Here is a 9,550-nt window from a genome sequence, read left to right as displayed (position 1 = left end):
TCTAGGTTGTTCCTCCAGGAGGTGAGTGTGGGGACCCTCTTTCTTTTCTGTCTTTTCCTTTGTGTCGGTCTGGTACCCCTGTCTTTGTTTTTGACTTTGTTCTTGTCTATGATGTCTTCTGCCATTAAGGGAATGGGGAACTTACCTTCCCATTGTCAGTAGCCTCGGGTGAGGGCATTACAATCAATATTGGTTACCAGGTTCTAAGTTGAAGGTTCTAGGATGGCATATAAGGTAGTCATCAAACTCACTATCAGGGAAGGGCATTTAAGGTAATCTCTCCATTATTGCTTGGTTTGCCAGTTGGTGCCATCCTTATACATCTCTGGAGATCTCACTTGTGCCAGATCTCTCCTTAAACCTATAACGACTCCCTCTATTCTGGTATTTCTCATCCTGTTCTCTAATCTTCCCCCGATTTAACCTTCTTGCTCCACCATGACTTCCTTTCCTCTCTTCTTCTCCCCCTCTCTTTTTTCCAATTCTCTCTCCCCTCCCCCTATGCTTCCAATCTGCTCCGGAGATCTTGCCTCATTTCCCTACTCTGGGGTATCATGCTCATCTCTCTTATGTTCCTTCTTGTGTCCCAGCCTCTCTGGCAGTGGGATTGTAGGCTGGCACTCTCCTGATCCATGTCTAAAATCCATATATGAGTGAGTGCATACCATGCTTCTCTTTTTGTAAATGGGTTACCTCACTCAGGATGGTTTCTTCTAGTGCCATCCATTTACCTGCGAATTTCAAGATTCCATTGTTTTTTTTTTTCCTGCTGAATAGTATTCCATTGGGGAAATGTAACACATTTTCTCTATCCAATCTTCAGTTGAGGGGCACCTAGGTTGCTTCCAGGTTCTGGCTATTACAAATAATTCTGTTATGAACATAGTGGAACAGATGTCCTTGTTGTATGAATGTGCATTTTTGGAGTATATGCCTAAGTGTGCAATTGTTGGGTCTTGTGGTAGACTGATTCCCATTTTCCTGAGGAATCTCCATATTGATTTCCAGAGTGTGTGTATGAATTGGCATTCCCACCATCAGTGGAGGAGTGTTCCCCTCTCTCCACATCCTCTCCAGCATAAATTGTCGTTGGTGATTTTTATTTTAGCCATTCTGACAGGGGTGAGATGGTATTTCAGAATTGTTTTGATTTGCATTTCCTTAATGGCTAAGGATGTTGAGCACTTTCTCGAGTGTCTCTCAGCAACTTTAGGCTCATCTGTTGAGAATTCTCTATTTAGTTCTGTATCCTACTTTTTAATTGGATCCATTAGTGTTTTTGAGACTTGCTTCTTGATTTCCTTATAAATTTTGGAGATCAGTCTTCTGACAGATACGGGGTTAGTGTATATCTCTGGGCTGCCTTTTTGTCTTATTGACTGTGTCCTTTGCCTTATAGAAGCTCCTTAGTTTCAGGAAGTCCCATTTGTTGATTGTTGATCTCAGTGTCGATGCTACTGGTGTTATCTTCAGGAAGTGGTCTCTCTACCAATTCGTTCAAGAGTACCTCCCACTGTCTTCTAAGAGGGTTCAGTGTGGCTGGATTTATGTTGAGGTCTTTAATCCATTTGGACTTAAGTTTTGTGCATTGTGATAGACATGGATCTATCTGCAGTCTTCTACATGCCAATATCCATTTATGCCAGCTCCATTTGTTGAATATGCTGTCTTTTTTCCATTGTATAATTGTAGCTTCATTGTTAAAAATCGAGAGTTGATAGGTGTGTGGGTTAAAATCAGGGTTTTCAAATCGATTCCATTGGTCTACCTGTCTGTTTTTGTGTCAGTACCAAGCTGTTTTCAGGACTATACAGGTCTATAGCTCTATAATAGAACTTGAAGTCAGGGAAGGTGGTGCCTCTGGAAGTTTCTTTATTATACAGGGTTGTTTTGGCTATCCGGAGTCTTTTGTTTTTCCATATAAAGTTGATTATTGTTCTTTCAAGGTCTGTGAAGAATTGGGCTGGTATTTTGAAGGGGATTGGACTGAATCTGTAGATAGCTTTTGGCAAGTTTGCCATTTTTACTATGTTGATCCTACCTATCCAAGAGAATGGGAGATCTTTCCATTTTCTGGTATCTTCTTTAGTTTCTTTCTTTAAAGACTCAAAGTTCTTGCTGTACAGGTCTTTCACTTGTTTGGTTAGCATTATCCAAAGATATGTAATGTTGTTTGGGGCTACTGTAAAGGGTAATGTTTCTCTGATTTCTTTCTCAGCCCATTTATCATCTGTATATAATAGGGACATGTCAATTCCAGGTCCCTCTCCATTTCCCTCCCCTCCTCCCATGCCCTCCCACCAGCGTCCCCCCAATATCCCCTCATTTCCCCAGGGAGGATGAGGTCCTCTATGTGGGTGTCCATTGTCTGTCATTTCATCCAGGGCAGGGCCTAGACCCTCCCCCAAGAGTTCAGGGTGAGAGTGCATCTCTCATTGTTGGATGGGAGTCCAAAGTTCATTTGTATACCCAGGATAAATACTGATCTACTACCCAAGGCTCAGTAGATTACCTAGGCCTCCTCACTGACACCCACATTCAGGGGGTCTTCATCAGTCCCATGCTGGATTCCCAGCCATCAGTCTGGGACTCAAGAGCTAATCCTTGTCAGGTCAGCTGTTTCTGGGGGTTAAACCAGCCCAGTCTTAATCCCTTTGCTCATCATCAGTCCTCCCTCTCTGTCACTGGATTTCTTGAGTTCAGCTCAGTGTTTAGCTGTGGGAGTCTGCCTCTTCTTCCATCAGCCACTGAATGAAGTTTCTGTTTCCCAGACTCTCTGGCCATGGGATTGTAGGCTGGCACTCCCCAGATCTATGTCTAAAATCCATATATGAGAGAGTACATGCCAAGTTTCTTTTTTTGTGACTGGGTTACCGTGCTCAGGATGGTTTCTTCTAGTGTCACCCATTTGCCTGCAAATTTCAGGATTCCATTGTTTTTTTTTTCTGCTGAATAGTACGCCATTGTGTAAATGTACCACATTTTCTCTATCCACTCTTCCGTTGAGGGGCAGCTAGGTTGCTTCCAAGTTCTGGCTATTACAAATAATGCTGCTATGAATATAGTGGAACAGACATCCTTGTTGTATGAATGGGCATCTTTTGGATATATGCCTAAGAGTGGAGTTGCTGGGTCTTGTGGTAGGTAGTCCAGGCTGAGAGAGCATCCCTCTTTGTGTTATGGACACACGATGTCTGTTTGTATTCGAGGAATAAACACTGATCCACTGCTCAGGGCTCCAAAGGTTGCCCATGCCTCCTCACTGACTCTCACACCCAGGGGGTCTGGATCAGTCCCATGCTGGCCTCCCAGCTGTCGGTCTGGGGTCCAAGAGCTCCCCCTTGTTCAGATAGCTGTCACTGCTGGTTTCCCCAGCCCATTCTTTGCCAATTTGCTCATCGATCCTCTCTCTCTGTCACTGGGTTCCATGGGTTTAGTTCAGTGTTTAACTGTGGGTGTTTGCCTCTGCTTCCATCAGTCACTGGATGAAGGCTCCCGGATGGTTATAGACATCAAGTTCATTATGGGCACTTGAGGTGGTCTCTACACTATTGCTTAGCTTGCCAGTTGGTGTCATCCCTTTAGATCACTAGAGGTCACAATGGTGCCTGATCTGTCTTCTAACCTATGACTCCCTCTTCCTCCTATCCTACCCCCCCACTCAACTATCCTGTTCCCCCATGACCTATTCTCTCTTCCTCTTCTCCCCTCTTTTCTTCCCAGCTCCCACTCCCCCCCCCATCCCCATCCTTTGCCATGTTCAAAATCTGTTCAGAATATTTTGCCTCATTCCTCTTCTCTGGGGTACCATGCATATCTCTTAGGTTATTTCCTGTTTCCCAGACTCTCTGTCAGTGGAAGTTCAGACTGGCTCTATCCTGATCCATGTCAAAAATCCACATATGAGTGAGTACATACCATGTTTGTCTTTTTGTGACTGGGTTACCTCACTCAGGATGGTTTCTTCTAGTGCCATCCATTTACCTGCGAATTTCAAGATTCCATTGTTTTTCCATTGTGTAAATGTACCACATTTTCTCTATCCATTGTCCATTTGAGGGGCATCTAGGTTGCTTCCAGGTTCTGGCTGTTACAAATAATGCTGCTATGAACATAGTGGAGCAGATGACCTTTTTGTATGAATTTGCCTCATTTGGATATATGCCTAAGAGTGGAATTGCTGGGTCTTGTGGTAGATTGATTCCCATTTTCCTCAGGAATCTCCATACTGATTTCCAAAGTGGCTGTATGAGTTGACACTCTCACCTGGAGTGGAGGAGTGTTTCCCTCTCTCCACATCCTCTCCAACATAAATTGTCTTCGGTGTTTTTATTTCAGCCATTCTGACTGAGTAAGATGGTATCCCAAAGTTGTTTTGATTTGCATTTCCCTGATGGCTAAGGATGTTGAGCCCTTTCTAAAGTGTCTCTTGGCCATTTTAGCCTCCTCTATTGAAAATTCTCTATTTAGTTCTGTACCCCACCTTTTAATTGGGTGGTGTTTTGGAGACTTGCTTCTTGAGTTCTTTGTAAATTTTGGGGATCAGCCCTCTGTCAGATGTGGGGCTAGTGAATATTTTTCCCATTCTGTGGACTGCCTTTTTGTCTTATTGACTGTGTCCTTTGCCTTAAAGAAGCTTTTTAGTTTCAGAAGGTCCCATTTGTTAATTGTCGATCTCAGGTGTTTGTGCCACTGGTGTTATGTTCAGAAAGTGGTCTCCTGTACCAACTCGTTGAAGAGTATTTCCCACTTTCTCTTCTAAGAGTTTCAGTGTGGTTGGATTTATGTTGAGATCTTTGATACCTTTGGACTTATGTTTTGTACAAGGCGATAAACATGGATCTATCTGCAGACTTCTGCTTACCAATACCCAGTTATGCCAGCACCATTTGTTGAAGATGCTTTCTTTTTTTCCATTGTATAGTTTTAGCTTCTTTGTCAAAAATCAAGTGTTCATAGGTGTGTGGGTTAAAATCAGGGTATTCAATTTGGTTCCATTGGTCTACCTGCCTATTTTTGTGTCGATAACAAACTGTTTTCAGGACTATAGCTCTATAATAGAGCTTGAAGTCAGGTATGGTGATGCCTCTTGAGGTTCCTTTATTGTATAGAGTTGTTTTGGCTATCCTGAGCCTTTTGGTTTTCCATATAAAGTTGATTTTTTTCTTTCAAGGTCTGTGAATAATTGTGCTGGAATTTTGATAGGTATTGCATTGAATCCATAGACTGCTTTTGGCAAGATTGCCATTTTTATTATGTTGATCCTACCAATCCAAGAGCATGGGAGATCTTTCAATTTTCTGGTATCCTCTTTGATTTCTTTCTTTAAAGACTCAAAGTTCTTGATATACAGGTGTTTCACTTCCTTGGTTAACATTATCCCCAGATATTTGATGCTGTTTATAGCTATTGTAAAGGGTGATGTTTCTCTGATTTCTTTCTCAGTCACTTCATCATCTGTATATAATAGGGCCACTGATTTTTTTTGAGGCAACCTTGTATCTTGCCACTTTGCTGAAGGTGTTTATCAGCTCTAGGAGTTCCTTTCCAGAGCTTTTCAGGTCACTTATGTAAACTATCATATCATCTGCAAATAGTGAAAGCTTGACTTCTTCTTTTCCTATTTGTATCCCCTTGATGAATTCTACAAATAACGAGAGAGATGGATTCCCAGTGGTCATATCTAGTCACCAAGTGAAGCTTTCTGTAACAGGACTGGTTTGCATTCAGTTGAGTCCTTGGCCAGAGTGGTCCTGAGAAAATCCTCAAACAAATTAGCCTGCTGTTAAGAAAATAGCTTCCTATCCACAAACTGGCAGTAAGGCACTATTGCTGAAGACAGTACCTACACAATTAATTAACATGGAAAGGTAAAGCTGTTACCTACATAGAACTTTATACCCGTGATCCAATATAGTTAATATCGGAATGCATTGTTCAGTGTACCAAAAAAAGAAACATTATCACCAACACAGCCACAAAACATTCAATGTATAATTATTCCTTACAGCAAAAATTCCATGGCACAAGTCATGTGGGAGCAATCAACAAATGCTTAATTTGATTTAAGGCTTACTTCCCAAGAATGAACTCTGACCTGACATTCCTTAGATGACTTAGAGCTGAATACTAGATTACCAGAGACATAGGGTAAAACCAAATAGTACTTGTCAAAGAAAACATGTTCTGATAAAATGTTTTTAAGGATATTCTGATATATTCATAGATTAGAAAATTTTTGAGCCATCGCTTTAGAGACTTCCTTATGCAGCCAATGGGAACAAACACAGAGACCCACAGCCAGATCTTAAGCAGAGAGAGTGAGCAACCTTGGAACATGCACCTCTCAGTGGGATGTATCTGTATTATTCTTCTTCTCAGAGCTCAAGGAACCCCTCAGAAGAGGAGCCAGCACAAATGTGTGAATCAAAGGCACACAAGACACCAGAAGAATAAGGTCTTCTAAAGCAATTGAACAAAACTTGTATGAACATACGGTGGAAGTAGAAATCACAGGGCCTATTTGGGTCTAAATGAAATCCTTGGCATATACATTATAGGTTTTTAGGTTAGCATTTTTATTGTATTTCTGTGTCTGTGAATGAGTGGGCATAGGTTTCTTGTGCTTTTCTTGGGGTTCTTTTCCTCATGTTGCTTTCCTTGTCCAACTTTGAGGTAGCAGGTTTTACGTTATCTTATGTTTCATTTTGATAAAAATCTATGTAATAAAATATAAGGAAATGTTTTCTTTTGCTGTAGAATTAGTAATACATAATTTTTCCTTTTCAAAGATTTATTCCTGTTACACATATGAGTTTTCCAAATTCAGAATAGGTAGCTGGATCCTCTAGAATGAATTTATGAATATTTGTGGACCTCTATGTGGGTGACGGGAATAGAACCCAGGTCTTATGGAAGAGTAGTCAATGCTTTTGACTACTGGGGCCATCTTCAAGTCCTGGTAATGCTCATGTTTATATCAAGTAATAAATTTTTACTATACTGTTTGAAATTATAGAAATAGTTGTGAGAGTACAAAATGAGAGTCCTTAATCACAATGAGAATATATAGCATCAAAAGATGACAATACAATTAATGAGCATGTGGGTGTTTGAGGAAATCCCCTCAACATACCTATTGTGTGCAGAAACTGAGGCAGCCAATGTAGTAAGCAGTATACAGATGATTTTGGTAATAAACATACAACTATGTCATGGTCCATTCATATTTAAGGAAGACTTTTTGAAACTACGTAAGTCAGAATAACAGACACTTGCTTGTCCATGTTTCTTACAGTATTATTCAGAATATGGAATCAACAGTGACACTTACCCACAAATGAACAAATATAGAAATACCATCAGCGGAGTTTTGGTGGTCCACACCTTTAATTCCAGCACTTGGAAGGTAGAGGCAGGTGAATGTTTGTGAGTTCGAGGCCAGCTATGTCTACAGAGCAAGTTCTGGAACAGGCTCCAAAGCAAATCAGAGAAACCCTGTCTCAAAAGGCCAAAAAAAGAAGAAATGATATCATTTAAATTTTTATTTTACTTCACACATACATAGTCAGTTTTGCTATTTATGATGCAGTTAACTCACTTAAATATATGCACAGTAAATTTTAACTGTCATAAAACCAATTGTATCGAAGTATAAATAAATAGCTTCTAAGTAATTTTTAATTGATTGAATTAAACATTAAGTTAAATAATACTATTCCTAGGTGTTGGTGAAGTCCTGTGTATGTCAACAAAGCACTGTTGGCCAATAGGGAAGCAAACTATGTGGGACTAGGAGTCGAGGAGGACTCTGGGTAGGAGAAACACAGGTAGTCAAGATGTAACCGCCATAGGGATAAGAAGCCCGGAAACTTCTCCAGTAAGAGAAATACTTAGATTAACAATTATGGGATAAATACTTAAGTCAGAGCTAGCCAGTGAAAAACAGCTTCATAATTAATACTGCGTTTTGTGTGTTATTTGGGGACTACAACGCGGCAGAGCCCAGGTGACTGGCAAGCGGCTGACAAGGAAAAGGCATCACTCTACACCTAGGTCCATGCTTATTACACATGTTAAAAGTCAAATAAAAGGCATTCAGAGGTTATATTCATGCAGCATAGTGGCCTCAGCCTGGAAGAATTAAGTGATGTCATTAGAAGAAGAGTGGATGGAACAGGAATTAATCATGTTAAACTCAGGAGTCAGACTTAGGAAAAAATTTTCCACAACTCTAGATGCAACAGTGTATGTCTTTCTGTTTTTTGGTCTGTTTGCCTGGCTCATCATCTGTGTGTCTGTTGCCTGTCTCTGTGTGTGTCACATAAACATATTTTACACAAAGAAAGGCAGGTATTATTTGATCACTGAAGAGTATTGACAGAATTGTGGCTGGGGTACCATGTGAAGTCAATGGGTAGAAAAAGACATAAGAAAATATCATTAGTACACTCTCTCACTGACATTTATGATTCTAGAATGCAACCAAGCATAATTGACTAGGATAATGCCGTAGGAGTTTACACATTGAACACAGGGTCACTTGAAACTTATTATTTGCTTCTAAGACACTCAGCAAAAACTTCTTCAAGACACTAATAAAATGTAAATGTGAAAAAAATGTAGGAAATCAAAGATGAAGTAGAATAAAATGGTTATCACAAGGTGTCTATGGAAACTGCGCATCAGAGAGGGAGATCTTGGTTTGGAACTAAAATGGTCATTTTATCTTCTCATTAATAATGACTGGTTGGGAGGAAGAGTGATAGATCGTATGCAGTATTTGAATTAAGGCACAGAGGTCTAGATTTCCCTCAGGATGTTTCTGAATATTTAAAACTCAACATTTAACATGGAAATGAGCTGTGATTTTTGTGATGACCTGGATAGTTTTGGATATAAGAGAACTCAGGAAATTTTGTCATTTGACCTGCTTATTGTTTGTCCAGACAATGGAAGTATGGATTATGATTGGATATTTTGTATCTGTCACTGGTGTAATGTAGGTCACAGTGTGTGTACTATGGGGATCTCAGATGCTAAACCAATTAGGTTTCCTCACACTGTCATGGACTTGATGATGCAATATCCAGTGCATAATCATGAATTCTGAGTTTTTGTGTTCTTAAACCATTAATTTATGAATTCACTGTAAGTCATCTAAGAAAATCCACTGACCTTATTTTTAATGCTGTCCACATAAATCCAGGTAGTATTGGGACCAAATTTCCTCCGCAGGTCATCCTCCCAGGGGACTTGTATCCGCAAACATGTTATGTTATGGAAGGAGAGACTGAAGTACCCCATATGTTCATACAAACCCATGTTTTTCACATGAGCTATGGACCTCAGATGTAGAGCCCCAGGGAAGAGAGTGTCCAAGATTCCTCAGAGGTGAGGAAACACCTGGGGAAAAGGGAATCATTGATTCCCAAACAGCCTCTCACTTGGCCAAGAAAGAAGCAGGCAGGTATAAGTGGGTGCCCATTTAATGGGTTTATCTACATGACACTTCATACTTCCCACTGTCCTGGTGTAGCAAAGGACAGAG

This window comes from Mesocricetus auratus, unplaced genomic scaffold, assembly GCF_017639785.1.
Source record: "Mesocricetus auratus isolate SY011 unplaced genomic scaffold, BCM_Maur_2.0 Super-Scaffold_100037, whole genome shotgun sequence".
NCBI lineage: Eukaryota > Metazoa > Chordata > Mammalia > Rodentia > Cricetidae > Mesocricetus > Mesocricetus auratus.
This window is presented reverse-complemented; position numbering follows the sequence as displayed.